This window comes from Pipistrellus kuhlii, unplaced genomic scaffold (genome assembly GCF_014108245.1).
Source record: "Pipistrellus kuhlii isolate mPipKuh1 unplaced genomic scaffold, mPipKuh1.p scaffold_m20_p_2, whole genome shotgun sequence".
NCBI lineage: Eukaryota > Metazoa > Chordata > Mammalia > Chiroptera > Vespertilionidae > Pipistrellus > Pipistrellus kuhlii.
Genome location: NW_023425515.1, coordinates 6,500,540 through 6,524,156, shown reverse-complemented (window position 1 = coordinate 6,524,156; position 23,617 = coordinate 6,500,540).

The following is a 23,617-nucleotide window of genomic DNA, read 5'->3' as shown; positions in this document are numbered from 1 at the left end:
TTTAATTTTTTCCCCAAAGATTGTCATGATAAATTTTACAGAGCAGTTGATTAGAGCAATTATCCAAGTACAATCCAAGGAACACTAAAAATCCCAAGACCCTTTCAGGAAATCTACAGTCTCCTCCCTCTTCCATCTAAAAACCTATGTGAGGCCAAATATTTGTTTATGTTTCAAAAACAACAACAAAATACCTACTGTAGTAGACTAAATGCAGAAGTGGACAAGCGAGTTTATCTTCTACAAATCCAGACAGAAAAAAAATATGTAAAACAATTCATTTTCACTTTTCTGTTTTGAAAAATATAAATATTTTAACAGATATATGCCATTTATATAAAAATTAATGCTCTTTATCAAATATTTTTATTTATTATTATTTGTAATGTAGTAATAAGTGCATATTTTAATTTCTTGATTTTAAAGTTTAATACAGTAGATATGAAGAGTTATAACCAACTCAAACCAAAGCTCTTCAGGATCTTCCATAAGTTTTAAGAATATAAAGGGGTAATGTTACAAAACAATTTTGAGAACTGCTGAGAAGAAGGAAACCCCTTCTAGAAAGTGACAGCAGGACTCCTGGAGGATGAGAGACCACATGGAGTAGAGCCATTTTATCCCATCTGAGGCCTTGCTCCATCAGCCACCATCAAGTGGCTTGCCATTTGACCACCATCAGGTGGCTTGCCATTTGACCACAAGTGCATGAGTAAGCCCAGGCAAGGGCAGATTTGTTTGGCTTAGAAGAAAAGAACCAACTTCTAAGGAATAATAAATCATCTTTCTTCTAAGCCAAGTTTTAGGGTTGTTTGCTCTTTAACATCATTTTGTTGATAAATAACTGATTTCACCTTCCTCTAATTTCTCCAGAGAATTTACCATATATTTACAATGAATCCCATACATTTAGGTTTCATTATACGTTGTCATATTATAAATTGATGTTTCTAAAGTACTTAAGGAACTAAGGTATATCTTAGCTTTTCTTTTTTGCATCAACAGTTTATGGACCACTTGAGAACCTGAAATTTCTAGGCAAAGAAGAATTCTTTAAAATTGTTTATTCCTTACCAGCTCTCTTTTTTTCCCTCTGAATGTTAAAATAAAAAATAAAAAAAGGAAGCATCCCTTTTGAGAAATCAGCTTATCTTTCCTGTACTTTTTTCCCTCTAAGACTCAACCTCAATGAACCCCAAAACTCAATGAGCATAGAGAATATACAGCCATACCACTAGAGCTTGATCTGCCAGAAGAAAGCATCTCACTGTAATAGCTTCCACATGCCTATCATCTAGGACTCTGAAATTCTAGGACTCTGTAATCTGCTTTCTCCATCATTTTTGTTATTACTATTATTTTGGAAACTGTTCAAAAGAAAAGTGAGTCACTGCCTACAGAGAGATTGCATCCTGCTCTGTGGTAGCCTCACAATGCTGCCGCTCCAAGGCACTCCCTAAATGCCTGGTCAGAATTGCCAGAAGTCCCCTGACACCTTGTGCTATAAGCAGGACGAAGATGTGAAGCTTGTCTTCCAGTCACTCACATTTCCTTTTCTGTATCCATGTCTTCTTTCTGCTCACCTCTCTCCTCAACTCCCTAGAAACTCCAGGCTTCAATGCCTTTTCTGAATAGCAAAAGTAACCACTGTGTTCCCCCTTCAAAATGGTCCATGTTCCAAAAGTTACTTGTTTTTTGTTTGTTTTTTTATACTTTAATTGTTTCAATTAAAATTGATATACAATAGTATATTCATTTCAGATGGGAAACATAGTGATTAGACATTACTCGTTTTTCATATAAATGAGCAAACAAAACAGGAACAGAGCTATGGACACAGAAAACAGATTGGTGGTTGTGGGAGCACGGGGGTGGAATGAGTGGAAAAGGTGAAGGGACTGGGAAGTTCAGGCTGGTAGTTACAAAATAGTCAAGGGGATGTAAAGTGCAGCAAAGGGAGTACAGTCAATAATATTGTAATAACTATATACAGTGCCAGGTGAGTATTGGAAATATCAGGGGGGACATTTTGTAAAGTATATGACTATCTATCCACTCATATCTTGCTGGTATTGGCTATAGCTGTACTGAATAGAGTGCTTGATTAGGGCTGCTACCGTATTTTTCGGACCATAAGACGCACCAGTTTTTAGAGAAGGGAAATGAAGAAAAAAAGATTCTGAAACAAATAGTGTCCTAAAATATTTTATGTGCATTAAAACCCAACATCACAGTCATAAACACATGTAATCAACCCTGTAAAGTAAACAGCAGCATTTAGAACCATTTTAGAGCCGGGCAAGCACACAGAGACCACACAGAGCCGGGCAAGTAAAAAAACTTTTTTTTTAAAGTATATGTGTAGGCTATATTTGAACCATAAGACACAGGGACTTTTCCCCCCCACTTCTGGGGGAAAAAAGTGCGTCTTATGGTCCGAAAAATACGGTATTTATAAGATGGCTCTATGCTCATATCTGGGGCCTCATTCGTTATGACTAAAACATCTAAGGACTGATTGAGCTCAAGCTTCTTTCCATGGTGATAGATCCTAAGAAGTTAAAGATGCACCTTAAAAAATCTAATTCTGGGATCATACAGTTTCATCTCTGTATTCTATTAGTCAAAGCAAATCACAGGTTCAGCCCAGATTCAGTAGGAGGGAAAACAGGCTCCCCTCTGGAGAGTGGAGTGGCATGAACCCATTGGCAGGGGAGAATTGGCAGGCATCTTACCATAACAACTCACATTGTTTCCACATATAAAGTCCTCCTGTCCCATTCCCAACTCCTGAGACCTCTTTGTATCTTAATCACAAAGTGTTTTTAAGTGATCATGGGAAAATCCTACATTCTGACAGACGAGGGGGAAGTAGGACTGATCTAAGTTAAGGATTTGTGGAAAGGCTTTAGCAGGAAAAGAGCTAAAAGCAAGAGTGTTTGGGGCAACCTTAAAATAGTTCACGTGAGAGAACACGGGGTGAGTCCAGGATGAGTAATAAAGGCTGTGAGGTGAAGAAAGAGCTGGTAGACTTTTAACTTTATCCCATTTGATGAGATAAATCAACTATTAAGTGGGGAAATATCTGGGGAGGGGCCACCTTCTTTGTTTTATCCCCTTCAGTTATACCACTGGGCCTTGGTCCTGATCCAAAGGGAGTAACAGTTTCTGGTAGAGTCATTTTCTGCAAGCCCCTGCTTGAAAAAAAAAAAAAAAAAAGGAGATGAAGTTGAGCATGTGCCATTCAAAAAGGCACTACACACACTGCAATAATACATTCTGATTCTTACTATGCCTCTGGAGCCTGTATTTTAAAAAGTACTCAGGACATGAAATTACAGCTTCTATAAATTTTTGTTCCATTTTGATCAAAATGGAACTTTACTATAGGATAAACCACTTACATGAAATCAAAATCTATGCAAAACAATATGTATTCAAATAATTCTAATGTCTTCTATGACTCTCCAATCTCTAATGTAATTTTTTAATGTTATGATTTATCCTTTAACTTTTTAACAAAAGCAGATAGATGCAAAGTGCATTTGAAGCTCCCAATTTATTAGGTAAATGCAACATATATTACAAACTTGGTTCCATCTTGCTTTTTCCACTTCATAATATATCCAGGCAATTGCTCCAGAGTAGTATATAGAGGTTACATACAAAAGTTTTTCTTATTTTACTGAGAGTAGCCTATATACAATATCTTTATATAATTTCATAAGGCTTCATATCTATTATTTGATAATAGATAACATAGTAGATTGATTATCTACTGTGAGCCATGCAAGCACAATGTATGCAATCTAGGTATATTTTGCTCATGAATATCCTACTATAAGCAATACTGAAATTAACTAACTTCTTTCCTTCCTTCTCCTGCTACCTCATCATATAGTTGATGTATTGTTAACTTTTGCTTTCAGTTATTAACAATACAATGAATATACTTCATTCTATATTTTATATGGTTTTCCCATTCTGCCTTCATTTTTTATATTTTATTTGTTTCCCTATTGTAGTCATTATTTATTTTAAATTCAGCTAGCAAGTATATATTTTAAACTCACAACTAAATTTGTTTTTGACACCTCTCTAGTTGGTTACATAAATACCCTGTTTCCCTGAAAATAAGACAGTGTCTCATATTAATTTTTTCTCCCAAAGTTGCGCTAGGTCTTATTTTTAGAGGATGTCTTATTTTCAGGGAAACACTGTGTGTTACTCCACTGCCTTCCGGCATAAAACATGACATAAGTAAAATTGATGGAAATCAATTTTATTTGCATTATTAATTTTTTTATAATAATGTATCTTGATTTTTCTCTCAGTTTTGGGTTTCTAGGTAACAAATTACCAGAAACTCGGCAGGTTGAAACAATCTAATGTATTATCTCACAGTGCTCATGGCTCAGGAGTCTGGCCATAGATTAGAGACCCTCTGCTCAGGGTCTTACCAGAATGAAATCAAGTCATCAGTGACTGTGATCTCCTCTGAGACTCATGGTCTTCTTTCACGCCCCCTGGTTGTTGGCAGAATTCAGTTCTGTACAGGTGAAGGACTGAGATCCCGTCTGTCTCATTGGCTGTCAGTTGAGGGCATTCTCAGCTCCAGGAGACAATTGCCACTCTCTGCATGTGCCACTCTCCACAACATGGAAGTTTGCTCCTTCAAGGCCAACAGAATAGCTTTGTTTTAAAAAGCACTATAAACATGCTTATTTTTTCTGAATATTTTAGGAGTTGTTCTTTCTGTGTATTGTTGAATTGTACATTTATTCCATGTTTAATTTTTAAAAGTATTTTAATAGCCTAAAAAATATGCAATGACATAAATGGAATACTATGCAGCTGTAAAAAAAGAGGGATTTCTTATCCTTTGGGACAGCAGGGATGGATCTGGAGAATATCATGCTAAGTAAAATAAGCCAATCTGAGAAAAACAAATATCACATGATTTCATCTATTTGTGGAATCTAATGAATAAAATGAATTGACCAATAAAATAAGACCTGGAGAGAAGAAACCAAGATGGCGGCATAGGGTAGACACCCGAATGCAGCCTACCACAACAAATTTGAATTTAGAACTGAAAAACAGGGGAAGCATTGCCCTGAAGTGCCGGGCGGCTAGCTGAGAGGAGGCTCTGCCATCTGGGAAGGAGAGAGAAGGCACGCTGAACCTCAGGAACTGTGAAGGTACGGAGAACTGTGTGCGCGAAAAGGCGCTGGCTTACTCCCTGCACACAGAGAGGGCGGGCCGGGCTGAGTTCGCTACTGGCTTACTCTTGGCGTGGAGAGGGCGAACAGCTAACGTAGCTGGCTTTCTTGTCCGAGAGGAAAACAGAATCACCCTATTGCTCTGATAGACGGCCCCAGACAGGGAGAGGAGAGACTGTCAGGCAGCGGGCAGAGATCTCTTGGAGGTGTGTGAAGCCAGAGGCCATTATTGCGGGACTTGGGGAGGAGCCAAAGGGAAAACAAAGTTTGCACCAACCCGAGACTCCGCCCTATCTGTGGCTGAGCACAGAAGCTCTCCCAGAGTCTGGCTTTCTCTAAGGCAGGGGTGTTGAACTCAATCAGAGAAGGGGCCAAAATCTAAAATCCAGCCTAAATCGTGGGCCAAATGGTTTACTGAACAGTCATAAACTGACAATGTTAACCAGAAATGTGAATTTAAAATGAGTGGAACAATCTTTTCCTTAACAGTGCTGTTAACCAACTCACATGCTATCAAGCAAAACAGTAATATTGGTATCAAGCAAAACAGTAATATTGGAATGTACCTAAAATGCTCATTGTTTTGTTTTCTGGCTAGATGTCTGACACCGTTTTCCCCGGATCAATGAGTCAATGTTCGGTTTTATTTCTTGAGCTGTAGCAACCCGCAAAACAGCATGGAGGTTGTCATCGGTAATGCGTGATCTGTGCTTGTTTTTGTTCAGATTCATTATTGAAAACATCTGTTCACAAAGATAGGTGCTCCCGAACATGGATAGAATACGGGCAGCATGGAGTCGGAGCTCTGGCATTGACTCAGGGGGCAGTAGAGGGTAGAAGTCCTCAATTTCAACATCCTGAAACCTTGATTTCAGGCCACTGTCAGACTGAAGCTCGATTATCTCCATCTGAGTGATGGGGCACATTGTTGACATCAACTGTAAAAGGATTGGCAAAGATGTCAAAGCCTGAGTGCTGTGTTCTAAAGTCAGAGAAGCGCCGCTCAAATTCACTTAGTAAACGGCTAACTTTGGTAGCCAGCCGACTGCAAGGAAAAGTACCAGAAATAGTGGTTGAGATACTCAAACAAACAGGAAAGTGGGCAAAATTGTCCTGTTCCAGTTGGGACTTCCATAGTTGAAGTTTACGCTGGAATGCTGTGATCATGTCAGATATCTTCGTGATGACTTGTTTGCGTCCCTGCAGCTTCAGATTCAGTTGGGCGAGATGCTCGAATATGTCACACATCATAGCAAAATCACATAGCCAGGCGGGATCCAACAGTTCAGGCAAGGGCTTTCCTTTACTTTCCATGAAAAGAGCAATTTGTTCTCTGAGCTCAAAAAATCTTTTGAGGACTGCGCTCTTGCTCAGCCATCTTACTTCTGTGTGGTATGGCACGTCTCCATGCTCTGCACCCACCTCCTGTAAAAACTGCTGGAACTGGCGATGATTCAGGCCACGTGCCCGTATAAAGTTAATAGTTTTAATGACTGTGGTCATTATGTCATTCATGTCCAGAACTTTTCCACACATAGCCTCTTGGTGGATAATGCAATGATAAGTAATCAAGGGTGTGTGGCAGTGACTTTTTTGCATTCTTTCCTTCATTAGTCCAACCAAGCCTTTCTTTTCTCTGCACATTGAAGGTGCGCCATCGGTAGTTAGCCCCACCAACTTTTCCCAGGGTAATTTAAAATTATTTATAGATTTCTCCACAGCCTCAAATATATCTCTACCAGTCGTCGTCCCATGCATGGCAGCTACATCCAAAAGTTCCTCAGTGACAGAGAGGTCGGTCTTCGTAGCACGTATAAAGATGGACAGCTGCGCTGTATCAGTGTTGTCTGTGCTTTCATCGATAGCAAGTGAAAAAGCGAGATAACTGCATGCCTGTTTGGCCAGCTGTGATGATAGATTTCCTGAGAGTTCTTGAACTCTATCTGCAATGGTGTTTCTTGACAAACTGACATTTTGAAAACTCTGTATCTGGTCTGGGCATACTTGCTCACACACTTTTAGCATGCATTGCTTCAAAAAGGCACCCTCTGAAAAACACCTTGAAGTACGGGCAATTTCTTCAGCCACTATAAAGCTTGCTTTCACTGCAGCATCATTTTTCTCTGTAGCCTTTGTAAACATTTGCTGCTGTGATTGTAGTTTGCCTTTTAGTTCTTTAACAATTTTATGCTTTTCTTCCAAAGTATATTTGCCATACTTAACATTATGTTTGGTGTCAAAATGACGACGTGTATTGTACTCTTTCATCACCGACACTGTCTCATAACACAATATACACACTGCTTTGCCCTCTCTAAGCACAAACATGTATTCATTTTCCCATTTGTCATTAAATTGTCTGCCTTCACCGTCAACTTTTCTTTTCCTGGACATTTTGGGATCAATATTGGCAGTAAAAGATGTAGTTTATTGGAAATCTGCGTTAGAAGGAAAAAGTTGAAAACTGCACAGGGATAGCTTGATTTGGCAGATGGAGTGGAGAAAAAAAAGTCAGTCAATAAATGCCTGGCTGGGTACAGATAGATTCTGTTGCGATTTTTATGCCTGCACTTTATGCCAGGAACTGGCAGCTTCTGCTGTGTATTTTTTATGCCCACACACTCACTCTCTCCTCTGCTCTGCCACCCGCACAACCACATCAGATGCCGGACTATAGGTCACGCCTCCTGAATCTCGCATGACTTGTTATCTATGCGCATGCGTAATAGATAGCAAGTACGGCAGCCGGCAAGGCGGCGAGATCACAAGCCTCCTATGTCACCGCGTGTCATTGTGATGGAACGCAGCAGAGTGCAGTGATGACAGCGTGGTGCGGGCCACATTGCAAGGCCTGGCAGGCCGGATTTGGCCCGCGGGCCTTGTGTTTGACATGTGTGCTCTAAGGAGAGACTGGCCGGAATCCAAAGCTTGTCTGCGCCTTTACCAAAGAGGTGCGTGTGCCTGCAACCAATCTTCCAAAACTCTCCATGAACAGGACTTTTCTAAGGCGAGACTGACAGGGAACCAAAGATTGTCTGCGCCACCCCGAGACCCCACCCTATCCAAGCAGAGTACGGAAACCCTCCTAGCTGAGACACTGCTGATCCTCACAGCCAATTGGCTTGGAGATCAACGCTTCCCAGTGATACCAACAATAAGCAAGGCTTAACAACAAGACTGCACACACAGCCCACAAAGGGCTACACCAAGACTGTCCACCGCAGGTAACTGGGAAGGCTGTGTTACTGGGCTCTACCAGAACACCTAGCACACAAAGCTATTCCATCAAATCAGGGAAACAACTAAAATGCAGACAAGAAGAAGGACACAAAGGAAGGAGATGGAGGAAAAGAAAAGATTGGACATTGAGTTCAAAACTACAGTTATAAGGTTATTCAATAATATCCTAAAAAAGGTCGATAAAATAAATGAGACCTATGAGGATATGAAAAGGGAGCAACTAGAAATAATAAGGGATCAACAAGAAATGAAGAAAACATTGTCTGAAATAAAAAATATTATACAAAGTCCTAAAAACAGACTGGAAGATCAAGAATCAAGACAAAGATTTAGAACAAAAAGAGCCAGAGGACACTCCTCTGCAGAAGGGAGAAGATAAGAGAATCCAGAAAGTTGAAGATAGTGTAAGAAACCTTTGGGACAATTTCAAGCGAACCAACATCAGAATTATGGGGATTCCAGAAGAGAGAAAGCAAGATACCGAAAGAATACTAGAAGAAATAGTGACAGAAAACTTCCCCCACCTGGGGAAAGAAATAAACTTACAAGTCCAGGAAGTCCGCAGAACCCCAAACAAAAGGAATCCAAAGAGGACCACACCAAGACATATCATAATTAAAATTCCAAGAGCAAAAGACAAAGAGAGACTATTAAAAGCAGCAAGAGAAAAGCAGGTAGTGACCTATAAAGGAGCACCCATACGATTGTCAGCTGATTTCTCAACAGAAACCATGCAGGCCAGACGGGAATGGCAAGAAATATTCAAGGTGATGAATAGCAAGAACCTACAGCCAAAAATAATCTACCCAGCAAAGCTATCACTCAGAATCAAAGGACAGATAAAGAGCTTCACAAATAAAAAAAAGCTAAAAGAGTTCATCACCACCAAACCAGAATTATATGAATTGCTGAAGGGAGTTATTTAGGAAGAGGAAGAAGATAAAGATAAAAATTATGATCAACAAATAAGTAGCTATCAACAAGTGAATCTAAAAACCAAGGGAATTAAAAAATCTGATGAACAATATTAACTGGTGAATATAATAGAATCAGAGGTATGGAAGGGGAGTGGACTGATGATTCTTGGAAAAGGGGAGAGGGGGCGTGGGAAGAGACTGAACATAAACTGTGCACCTATGGATGAGGACAATGGGGAATGGGGAAAGGACAGAGGGTGGGGCGGGAACCTGGTGAAGGGGAGCAATTGAGGGGGGGAAGAGGATCACATTTGTAATAATCTGAAAAATAAAGATTTATTTTAAAAAATAATAATAAAATAAAATAAAATAAAATAAAATAAGACCTGGAGCATGGAGGCATAGAACAGACGGACATGCCTTGATGTGGTGATGGAAGAATAAGAATAGATTAACCAAAGAACTTATGTAGTTGTATGTATAACACATGGGCACGAGCAATAGGATAGTGAAGACCTGAGGTGGGCAGGAGCTGGGAGGATGAGGATAAAGGGGGGTAAATGAGAGATATCTGTAATACTATCGATATTAAAAATACACATAGAAAAGAAATAGGGTGAGAAAATTGAGGCAAAGACAAAATAAGTATAGAGGTAATAATGGTATATTAGCCAGGATTCTTCAGAGAAATATGACCAATACTTTCTGTGTGATATAAGCAGAAAGAGGTTTATTTTAAGAAATTGGCTCATAAGGTTATGGACACTGGCAAGTCTAAACTCTGTAGAGTGGGCTGGCAAGCTGGGAATCCAGGAAGAGGCAATGTCACAGTTCAAGTCCAAAGGCTGTGTGCTGGCAGAACTCCCTCAAGATCAGACTTTCGATCCATTCAGGCCTTCAATCGATTGAATGAAGTCCACCCACATTATGGAGGGCAAACACTTTATCCAATGTAAACATGAATCTTATCAAAACAACACTATCACAGAAACACCCAGAATAATTTTTGATCATTTTTTATCACTGCAGCCAAGCTGACACATAAAATTAACCATCAGAATGGCTAAGGTTAAAGTTATACCCAAAACTGCATAATGTGAAATCCTATTTACATAGCTGGTCTATAATTATACTCTCAGTTTCCGAGCTAACGAAGCAGGGACTGAAACAGATGCTCCCTTTGGAAAACATTTTTTCTAATAGAGAAAACTGAGAGACATTTCTCCCAGGGGTCCTCACGAACAGGGCACTGGGTTTGGCACTAAGCAACTTTCCCAGTCAGCTTCCCTAAATAAATCCAGTGGCATATTTCCAACCCAGAGATTCCATAAAAATAATTGTATGAGAAAACGTTCTATGGCTTCATTCAGCATCATCTAGGAATGGAATTTAGAATATCTCTAGGAACATATGGATTCCAAATTCTTTAGTCAGTTCTTCATGAATATTATTACCCCAAACTTTTTTTTTAATAAAAATTGCATAGCAGGGAATTTTTAATTATATTCTCTGGCTAGCCTAAAAGTCATAGAGCATGTAGGCGTATAGGCAATAGCTAGCAGACTGTTAAACTTTCACAGGCCCATGGAGTAACTGTCATCCCCTTATTAAAATGAGAAGCACAACCAAGTCTCAGACTTGAATAGACTCTCATCGACTACTGTGGGGAGTTGATCCAAAACAGTGACTCTGAGCAAACCCAACATTTTACTCATTTCTGGAGTGGCTGCAAACATATGCAAATGAATAAATGAGTCCCCAAAGTTCTTCATTGTAGGCCATGGCTATGAGTATTTTATTATGGAATATGTTGTGAACAGGAGTTACAAATTATCACAGCACCCATTTATAATGCCAGTAAAGCACCTGCAGAATAATGACTCTTACACCCAGAATTTAAGCTATGCTTAATTTCTTTTTTTTTTTACTATATTTTATTGATTTTGTACAGAGAGGAAGGGAGAGAGATAGAGAGTTAGAAACATCGATGAGAGAGAGTCATCGATCAGCTGCCTCCTGCACACCCCCCACTGGGGATATGCCCACAACCAAGGTACATGCCCTTGACTGGAATTGAACCCGGGACCTTTCAGTCCCCAAGTCGACGCTCTATCCATTGAGCCAAACCGGTCCCAGCAAAGCTATGCTTAATGTCTAGTGACTCTATTCTGAATCAAAAAAGTATTGTTTGCCCTGGCTGGTATGGCTCACTTGGTTGAGCATCATCCCATGCGCCAAAATGTCATTTATTCCATTCCCAGCCAGGGCACATGTCTGGGTTTGGGCTCAATCCCCATTCCTACCCCCCCCCCACCTCACTCCCAGTCAATGTTTCTCTCTTTTTTCCCTTTCCTTTGCTCTCCCTTTAAAATCAATAAAAACATATTTTTAAAAAATGTTTTGTTAATATTAGATTTTTCTCTAGCCCTACTTAGAAGCCAAGAAATAATAAAAATGTATCACTTAGGTTGGTCCACAGATAAAGATTGTTCAAGGTGTCATGACAAATTTGCCGTAAATTCCATGAATAATAGAAAAAAACTTAAACCAAAAGAAGCATGTTAGATCTGGAGAACACAACAGAGCCAAGAAATTGATAGTCACGGTAAGCGCAAAAGGGTAGGCAAGAAGAGAGTGAGAATACTGAAACAATAAAATAAAGGGCCTTTGTGTGTGTTTTTGTTTGTTTTGTGTGCTTTTTTTTTAATTAAAAAAAAGGGGAAATCCCAGTTTTTTATTTCACAAGAGACCCAGTTTTTTAAAGTTAGAACTTCCAAGGTTGGTAATAAATTAATTGCTTATGTAAATAAATGAAGGGGAGTTTTTAGAGTAAAAAAAAAGTTAGGAACTGTGAGCATAGAGTTGCCTAAGACTCAATGTTTATTAAAACAACATAAGCTCAGATTTGCTCATTGCTGTTCCCTGTTTTGGAAGCTGCTTCTTTCCACCAATTGGCTGGAAACAATAGCATAGCAAATTAAGTACCAACTGGTTTATACGTAATCCATTTTGTCAAGTTAATTGAATTCTTCCTGTTAAGGACTTTGTCACCAACAATGATGACTAAGGACTGAAAAGGGAGATGAAGAAAAGTTAAGTAATAGAAAGTCAAAAGTTAGATTTGTAGTGTGGTCCAGTTGACTAGTTTCAAATGGAAAACACTAGTAGTGGAGAAAGTGATTACAATTTCACAGAAAATCATTTCCAACAGAAATATCACTTTTGATTGTTCTTATAAATAAATATTTAACACACTGAGGTCCATTTCCCAGATTATCTTCCTTGCATTATTCTTGTGAGTGTGGGCCACAAAGAGCTGTCTTGAAGGAGATTTATAATACAGCAACCAATTATCCTTACTCTCCACAGGTTGCAGCTGGACACCCCCACATTCTATTTGCTGACCCATCTTAGTGACAGCATTCAGCATTAGAGCTTGCACCATCTGATCCTGCCATAGCTCCTTCTTCAGCATCAAGTCTCTGACTCACATGTGTCAAACACAAGGCCCGCGGGCCAAATCCGTCCCTCCAGGCCTTGCAATGTGGCCCGCACCGCGCTGTCATCACTACACTCCGCTGCGTTTCCATCACAATGACAGTTTATGACTGTTCAGTAAACCATTCGGCCCGCGATTTAGGCTGGATTTTAGATTTTGGCCCCTTCTCTGATTGAGTTCGACACCCCTACTCTGACTCCTGGGCCAAGTGAGTGTCAAGGGGATGCAGGTTCCAGTCCATCTTCACGAGTCCACTCATCTCATAGGATCCAGAGTTTCCTCATAGGTTCTGGCTCTGAATTTCATGTTCCAGCTGGTCTATGCTTTCCTTCCTAAATGTCTGCTCTGATGACTTCAGGCTGCAGCATCAGATATATATATATATATATATATATATATATATATATATATATATATATATATATATATATATATATATATATATATATAGAGAGAGAGAGAGAGAGAGAGAGAGAGAGAGAGAGAGAGAGAGAGAGAGAGACTCCCATATACTGTTGGACCAATTCCTAAAATTGCATAAGGTCAAATCTCTATACAAACATGATAGACACACTGAGTGAAATTTTTATAGACCCTCTGTCACTATTCACAGCTTTGAATACATGGTTCAACTCTCCAGACACTTTCTCCCTGGGGGCAAAGGTCAGAAGTTTTAAAACTTACCAGCCTAAGGTACCATAGTTCATTTTTAGCATTAAACCAGTAGGCATCTTCTCAAGCTGAGAAACAATTTGTATAATAGATGTACAATTATAAAAACAATTTGTATAATAGATAATTTAAAGCAGGGGATGGCAGACGTAGTCTATAAGGGCCAGATAGTAAATATTTAGGATTTGCAACCCATAAGGTCTCTATCACCACTACTCCCATTGCTGAGCAATAGCTGAAATAGACAACACATAAATGAAAAATATGGCTGGGTCCCAATAAACTTAACTTACAAAAACAGACAATGTATTGGATTTGGACCATGGACCATGGCTTGACACCAGGTTTAACGCTTAGAAAAATCATCAATGCATTTAACATTGAGAAAATTTTAAAGTCAAGGTCAAACATCCTGGGATATTATTACAGCTCTACCTCTTTCTGATGCTTCATGTCCTAATTTTAAGTGGAGACAATAAAGCATGTGCGGCTTTGTAAAATATGTCCATAAATTCTTGGACATGTCTCCTTTCAAAAGGTGGCACCTAATTTGCTTTCCCTTGAATGTGGACTAAACATAGTGACTTATTACTAAAGAATAGAATATTGCAATAGTGGCATTTACATAATTTCCAAGGCTAAATTAGAAAAAGATGCATCAGCTTCAAACTGACTCTCTCTTGAGCTACTCTGTCTTAAAACCCAACCAACAAACTATGAGAAAGGCAAGTGGCCAAATGGAAAGGTCATATATAGCTGTTGTGGCCATAGTCCAGCATTATCTGCCATACATGCAAATGAGAAAATCATCAGATTATTCTAATCCACTACCAAGTTAATAGAAAACATTTGTCTCCACAGTGCACAAAGTAAAATAAATGTTCTTGTTTTAAGCTACTAAGTTTGAGGTGAGATATAACATAGAAATAGATTACTGGAATGTAGAGACTCCCCAGTTACTACCATAAAAATCTCTCAAACCTATTTACCTGCTGACTTGGAGCAAAGCATCATGCACAAGAATGTGTATGCAGCTGGCTATTGAAGAGGGCTTCCCAACAATTCAAAATGAGGACAGATAAAATAGCCACGAATATTATCCAAAGACACTGAAAAGATTTAAGAGGCAGAGAACCCAGTGATCTCCCCTGAAATTTGACAAAACTCTGGTCTTGACAATTATCTTTCAGAAACAGTGTCATGGGACTTCTGAGGACCAGCAGAGATCAAGATCAGAGCTGGGCCAACCATCTTCAGATGAAATGGAACACTGCCAAAAACTAATAAGCTAGTGAATTTTGAACTAAAGAGTTTGGCCTTTAATTTATTTTGACCAAAATGTTTTTCATCAAAGGTGTAAATCAAATTTTAAAAGTTGGCTCCTAAAAGACACAAATAGCTACAGGTCAGTTGCAATTGGTTCATGTAAGATTAATTCCTAAATTCAAGATAATAAGATGAAGTCTGGGGCTCAGGGAAACAGAATGCGTACACTTTCTATTTAAATATTTGGAAAAAGAACCCCTATGTTTGTGATCATTCTTTCACAAGGGTGAAGATGATACTGAGAGTGAAAGTAAAGTGAGAGGATAACCCTGGAAACATGGGATTGTAGTTTGATGTGATGATCTGTATAAACAGGTATGAGAAGTAAGGATGATGCCTGTGTAAGAAGATGTGCGTGAATATAAACATTGAGATTAAAGGATGAGCCTTCAAGAGAATGGAATAGTTTCCCAAAATTAAACACTACAGTGACACTGACCTACTTTATCTTTCTCCAACTTGTCATTCTGTCTCAAAATGCCATAACTTTGCCATTCTGGAATCTTGTCCTGGAACGTCTTCAGTGTAGTGTTTTTGAAATGGAAAAAGCATCAAGTCATACAGTCCTGGATTTGGAGGTCACAGCTGCCTCTCTAACTGTGTAAACTTGAGCCTTTGTTATTTTTGACCATCAATTTCAAGATATGCAAAATGGGGATAAAATATCCACCCATATGGTGGTTATATGGCTCAAGTAATACAATATTCGTGAAGCATTTACCACAATATTATAGGATAACATGTAGGGCAAGTTCAGTAAAGGATAATTTCCACAGAACCCCTAATTCCCTACTCAGTGACTTGTGCTTATGCTTTGCAATCCTGATGTAGCTTCATCTCTATAAGTCCTTGTCAATGTCCCCAAAGGAAGCTTAGATTTTTTTCTCCAGGCTGTCTCAGTACCCACATCACCTTAATGTGATTATTTGTCTGTGTCTCCCATGTAGACTTGGGACTTTATTAATTTCTCTTGTGTTTTGTACTGTCATGATGGTAGTCTAGAAAGTTTTGTTTTGTACTAAAGGCATTCATAAATGTCATTTATAAAAATTAGTATGTGCTATTCGAGACAGTTGAAATGCAGATTGCGCTGAGACTAGTTTGGTTCAATGGATTGAACATCGGCCTGGGGATTGAAAGGTCCCGGTCAAGGGCATGTAACTTGGTTGCAGGCACCTCCTCAGTAGGAGGTGTGCAGGAGGCAGCTGATTGATGTTTCTCTCTCACCAATGTTTCTAACTCTCTATCCCTCTCTCTTCCTCTCAGTAAAAAATCAATAAAATATATTTCTTTTAAATGCAGATTGCTCAGTATTTGGAAATGTTTTAGTCTATACTGTAGAGACCATCTCTCTCCTTCTAGCTCCTACTTGCCTAACAATCATCCTTCTTTGATTTCTGAAGGTTTTCTTCTCTTCTTTATGACCTTGCTTTTCATGTTTTCTCAAGTCAAAGTTTTGTTTTTTTAATAAGCTGATATCCTTATTCATAAAATATGACCAATGGATTCTATAAAATTCTCTTTAAATGTATAAATTAACATAAGGGCAGTACTGATTGCAAAGGATGAAAAAACTACTATTGTACATAAAAAGAAAGGGAAGAAGAAGAAGGGAGGGAGAAAGGAAAAAAAGGAGGACAGAGGAAGAAGACATGGATAACCCATGACCAATATTAGAAATGAATGTAGGAATATCAGCACAGATCCTTCATATATCAAAAAGTTAATAAGAAAATAAATTGTTCAAAATAATTCAATAAATTTGACAACTGAGATAAAATACACTAATTCCTTGGGGGGGGGGGGGCGGGGGACTCTTTAAAATTGATACAAAAAGAAGGAGAAAATCTGAATAGCATTAGAGAAATTGAATTTATAATTTAAAATCTTCCCAAGCCACAAAGAAAGCCCGGGCCAAGATGGCTTCACTGATAAATTCTATTAAACAATTACTATCAATCTTACATAAATCTTTTTGAATACACAGGAAGAGGGGGTACTTTCCAACTGATCTTATGAGTTTTAACATAACTCAAATACCAAAACCTAATGAGAACACTATAAAAATTATAGAGCAATGTTTTTCACGAACATAAATGAAAATATTCTTATCAAAATATTAGCAAATCAAGTCCAGCAATACATAAAGGGATAATACAATGACAAAGCATTCAAGATTGAATTTACATTTGTAAATCTGTCAGTGTAATTGATTAAAGAATAGAGTTTTTAAAAAAATCACATGACTATCTCAGCCGAAACCAGTTTGGCTCAGTGGTAGAGCGTCGGTCTGCAGACTGAAAGGTCCCAGGTTCGATTACGGTCAAGGGCATGTACATTGGTTGCAGGCACATCCCTGGTGGGGGGGGTGTGCAAGAGGCAGCTGGTCGATGTTTCTCTCTCATTGACGTTTCTAGCTCTCTACCTCTCTCCCTTCCTCCTCTCTGTAAAATATCAATAAAATATATTTTTTTTAAAATCACGTGACTATCTCAATACATGCAAAAATATTCTTGATAAAATTAAACATCAATGAGTCACTTTTTAAAATTTCTCAGCAAAAATTTTAGAATGATAAGGGAACTCAATCTTATTATTGGCATCTACAAAAATAACCACAGTTAGCATAGTACTTAATGGTAAATTATTGAACATTTTTTCAAGATCAAAAATGTCAATTTTCACCACTTTTATTTACTATCATCTCAGAAGTCATAACCAATGAAATAAAGTTATAAAAAAGAAGTGAGTTAGATCAAAATGGTAGGTTCTATAGAAATGAAATGTCAGTCTGGAAGAATGGAAAAGATTTTTTGTCTCATATGGACAGAAACTTGCTCTAGAAAAAATAAAAAGGCAAACCCACCCTAAATTGCTGCAGAACATGCCTTTGGCAGAAACCTTTTTATGGGCCATCTAGAGTCCTGTTGGTGAGCCAGAATACTTGGAAATGTTTAGATAAGTCGGGGTCAGTGTGACCCTTAATGTTACTCAGTTCTTGGGAAGACAGCTAGCTTAAAATGCACAAGAGTGTCGGCAGAAAGTCAAGCAAGAGGCTGTCAACAAGAGAAATAATTATGAAACTAGACTTAACAGAGAAGATTATTTGGTGCTCCAGAAATTTATAAAAGAAGCAACATAGATTTATCACTATTTTATCAAATAACTGAAATGCCTTGCATGTGGTTATTATTTTGATCATGCTGATAGTTCCTAATATAATTTCTCTATATTATTTATCAAGCTGTTAAATGTTTTTAAGAAATAAAAAAATAGTTTTAAAAAGCACCCCAAATATAATTAGTGTTTGATTATTAAAAAAAAAAAAAAAAAAAAAAACACATAGAGCTGTTTTTGTGATATGCACAAAAGTTGGTTTTGAATGGTCCTAGAAGTAGGCAAGATGAAACATACAGAATGATAAGAGCTAAAGAGACTGGAAAATTTGGAGTCAGCTTCCTGAAGCAGTTTTGTTCAGTAGATTTTTGAATAAGCAATAAAATATGGGGAAGGAACTTGGGTCCCAAAGGAAAGATCTTTAACAATTTTTATAACTTAAGGAGAAATGGTCACAATATATTGTATGCTATAACAGAGCATGGCACTGATGCCAGACAAATGTGAATTTACAGCCCACCTTCTCACTTACTGCACACACATAACTTATGAATGAAGCCTCAGTTTACTTCTCTGTAAACTGGAAATTAAAAGATTGCCTCACTCATAGAGTTAATCAGTAATAAATGAAATAAAATGAAAAGCAACTAACTGTTACTTATTGTTGTTACATAAACATAATTAATGAGTGTTTATGATATTACATAAATATAATAAATGATAATTTTATTATGATAATTTCAAGTAAAAAGTATAAGCAGGGACATCAGTAACAGTGTAAACAATAAAAAATTATTTTACTTTTTTTAAAAGTTTAAGCAAGATATTTCTTTTTATCTCTCTGCCAATATTGTTCATTTTATATATATATAAAATTATTATTCATTTCAGAGAGGAAGGAAGGAGAGAGAGAAAAACATCAATGATGAGAGAATAATTGATCAGCTTCCTCCTACACACCCCCTACTGGGGATCAACCCACAACCCAGGCATGGAACCATGACCTCTTGGTTGATAGGTCAATGCTCAACCTCTGAGCTACACAGGCTGGGCTTTACTGCTTCTCTTAACCTTTCTTTTGTTTTCACTACTCCTAACAATACTATGTATTCTTATAGATTATTAACTTTGATTAGATAAATGAAGGAAAACCTAGCACCAGCACCCGGCCTGATGTACTTTGCAGTTTCTAAGACAAGAGCTAACAGAAATGCTTGTTCCAGTCAATCTGTAGCTCCCAGGACTGTGATGGAGCCAGCAAGAGTCCATGTGCAATAGTCCTCAGCCACGGCCCTAGCAATACCAAAAAACAGTGGATTTATATTGGCCGATTTATTCTTATGTTACAAAAAGAGATCAATATTCCTTTGTCAGTTAAAGGTGTTGTGAATATGTGCCTACTCTATGACTTGTCCTTTCATTTTCTTAACAATGTTTTTGATGAATAGAATTTTAATATTTATAAAACCTAACTTACTATTAGGTCTAGTAATAATTAATGTCGTTTTCTAATACTTTTTTAAATCGAATTTATTTAAACAATACAACAAAATTTAATCAACAATATAGTTGCCGTTGTTTTCTACTACTTGTGCCCAACACTCAGGAAGCATTTTAATCCCTCTGTTGTAAAATTCTTGTGATTTTGATGCAAAAATTCGGTCAATGCATTTTTGAGGCATTCTTCATTATTAAATTTTTTTCCAAGAAGAAAGTTTTGCAAAGAACGAAACAAATGGTAATCGGAAGGGGCAATATCAGGAGAATATGCAGGTTGAGGGAGAACTTCCCATTCCAACTGGCGCAGTTTTTCAGCAGTGATTCTTGCAGTATGCGGCCGGGCGTTATCGTGGTGAAGAATTACGCCCTTCCGATTAATCAGCGCGGGTTCTTTTTCTCTTAAAGCTTGGGCTAACCTTTCCAATTGGGCACTATACACTGCACTTGTAATGGTTTGGTTAGATGGTAAAAGTTCATAATGAAGAATTCCTTTAAAATTCCACCAAACACACAACATCACTTTTTTCGCATGCAAGTCAGGTTTTGGCGTGGGCTGTGGAGCCTCATTTTTGTCCAACCATTGAGGCCGCCTTTTCAATTTAACATACAGCACCCATTCTTCATCTCCGATAACAATTTGCTCTAAAAACGGCAAACGGTTTTGACGAGAGAGGAGCGAACTGCAAATTGTGACTCTTTGATTACGGTTGTTGTCGGTCAACTCATGAGGAACCCATTTTCCAAACTTCTGGACTTTGCCAAGTGCACACAATTGATTGGAAATTGTTTTTTGTGAACAATTTCAAGTTGTTGCAAGCTCTTGTTGGGTAATTTGAGGATTTTGCACCAAAAGAGCTTGAAGAGCTTCTTGATCAAAATTGGACACATGGCCTCGACCACTCTTGTCATCTAACGAAAAATTTCCCTCGCGAAATTTCTCAAACCAACGCTGGCATTTTCTGGTGCTAACTGCATCTTGACCAAGAGCACTACAGATGTTTTTTGCAGCCTCACTTGCTTTTCTTCCTAATTGGAACTCGTAAAGCATGCAGTGCCGAATATGCTCTTCATCCGCCATCTTCTTAGCCCTAGTTTTGCAACAAAAACCAAACCAAACACAAACTTTTTCAAGCAAAACTTGTTAATTGCACTTCACACGTTCTGTAGATACCACGTGCTTAAAGGTTATGTCAATACAAGTCAACGCCAAGCAAGATTTTAAACGAATGTTTAAAAACGACATTAATTATTACTAGACCCGATATTTTACTCTTTAATGGTTTTCTCCTTTCTTGTGCAGACAATCTCTGTTTTCTCTTAGAAGTTCTATAGGTTTAGCTTTTACTTTTTGGTTTTTGATCCATTCCAAATTGATTCCTATGGTCCATTGTCTTTATATGCTGAGATTTAATACCCCAAATCTCACTTTTTTGCCCTTGAATATTAAGAAATCCTGCCACATCATTGAGCAGAGCAACTTTCCTTAAAGTAACACTCACATATAACCATAATGAAAAGCAGAGAGGAAGATACAATAGCCAGCTCACATCAAAACAATCCAAGATCAGGTGTCTTCTCACTTTAGATGCTGTTCACTGGCCTCTAAACAGAACTTTCCACAAAGTACTGCTACTTATGCTGGGGCTTTATCCACCCATCTTTTACTTTATCCTATTTCTAATAGTGTTTCCTTTTCTCCTTTTCCCAAGGAAAAACAAAACTCAAAGCACACCATGTTTTATGAAGAAAATAACTATGTAAAATCACCTTCAGAACTATATGTTTGGATGTGGGTTTTCTTCCTAGAATGTTTGATTTGTAATAAGCACTCACTTTTTGGGTAATAGAAAACCCTTGCTTCACTCCTTTGACAACTTCTTAGTTCCAAAGGCTGGGAGTCATCCTTAACTCTTTTTCCTCAACCACTCATTTAGGTTTGCCAAGTAAAATATAGGTCACCCAGTTACATTTGAATTTCAAGTAAACAGTAAATTGTTTAGTATGTGATAATACTATTGCTTGCAACTACTAAAAAATTATTTCTTTGTTATCTGGAAGTCAAATGTTAACTGGATGTCCTGTATTTTTATTTGCTATGTCTGGCAACCTTACCCATATCCAAATCCTCTAAATCCTACTTCCTCAATATTTCCTGAATGAAGTCCATTTCTTCCTACTTCTACTGCCCCTCCTCTTGAAAAACACATCACATTTATACCCAGATTGCTTTAGCAACTTTCTAACTGGCTCCCATTGTCTAGTCTAAATACTCTTCACTCTTTGCTAAAGCCATAATGGCTCTTTTCCATGGATTAAAGGGCTCCGGGAGTTATCTGTTTCTATTCAATTATGTAATTTTGACTCTATAGGGATAAAAGTCAAGTTATAGAAAAATAAGGTAACACAAATGATTCTCATCTGTATCAATACAAATGAATTTTGGTGGTAAAATATTAATTCCCAAACTGTAGATGACCTTAAACATACATCATTACACATCATGATGCTTTATCACCCTATAGGATATTGATCAATTTCATGCAATACTGGTAAGTTCATTTCAATATCCCTGATCTTGTGTGTGTATATGCATGTGCATATATTATATATGTGTGTATATAAGTATTTATAATATATAATGTTTATATATCCTTCAAATTCTCATTTGAACATGTTTAAACACATTACTGGATCTCTCATTAATAAGGTGTTTAATATCATTTGTGATACAAGTTTATATTTTCATGAGTCATGACTTTATCTTTTTGAAAATTGTACTTTAACAATAAAGAGAACCATGATTTTAAAATGTTTAAATTATTTTAGGAAAAGAAACACAAGCATACTTAAATGTAAATGTTGTCTTGCATGAGACAGTGAGACTCCATATTTTTGAATCTTATTTTTTAACTAGAGGCTCGATGCATGAAATTTGTTCAAGGGGCTCAGCCCCTCAGCCACCATAGCAACCAGGGGCCTCTGCTACCTCTGATTCAGCCCCCACTGCCTGGCTCCATCTTTAAGGACATCCCATCTAATTAGCATATTATGCTTTTATTATTATAGATAATAGGCTTTTATTAAATTTATATATTTTATTTCATTTATACCTTTAAAATTATAAATATTTAGGAAAGCTAAGTAAACATACACTAAACAAATAAAATGGGAGAGAACAGACATATATGTCAGTTAAGAAAGTGTGGCCATTTTTATTTATTTAAAATTATGCCTATTTGCTAGTGCACTTTAACACTAAGCCCAGGCGTAATTTTTTGCTCAGTAACACTGAAGTGAGCTACCCTCAGGGAATGCAGAAGGCCCCAGTTTTGCTTTCCTTCACATTTGAAACTTGGCTGCGTACTCTGGTGACTAAACTTTTCTTGAAAAAGCTTCATCCCAAAGTTCTCCTTACCCGGAGAGGAGCTTAGGTCATGCCCGAAAACTTCAAATGTCAATTTGACTGACAAAGCATAAAAGAAGCTTGGCAGCAAGTGTTCTTCTACAAACAGTTGCTAGGTCACCGTTCTGAATCTCTAAGACATCATTAAAAAAAACCCGACAGCAAGCATAAATGGAGATGTTGTTGCCAAAAGGGAACATCATCCATTTATATGATGCTATAGAGCTTACATGTGACTTGGCTAGTATCATTTTGTGCATTTCTTACCTAAAAGAGCCTGGTGAGAAGCAGAGGCTGCAGGAAACAGGTGGGCAGAAAAATCCCTTTTGAGAGAAACAAGTGATCCCTCAGCCCCAGGACAAAAGTAGGAAGGAAGACCCGGGAAGGCACTTCTTTCACCTTCTCTTGGACCCATTCCCATTAAGATGGGGCTTCATGGATGATACTTTTGCACCTCAAGGTAGGGAGCAGTTATGCACAGGGCCCTGTGAGGTCAGATGGCTCAGAAAAAGAATATTACCAGAGGAAAGAGCTAGGATGGGCTGGGCAGAGTGCCCTATCAAGGTGCTTGCTCAATCCTGTCTAAAGTCTCATCCCACTCCCCACTTACTGGAGCAAAAGCAACAGCATTCCCTGGCTTCTAGTACTCCATCCCAGCCATTTTACCAAGTCCAACTGGCTTGGCTCCAATGAGAAATCCCTAAAAATTTGAGGAAAGCCT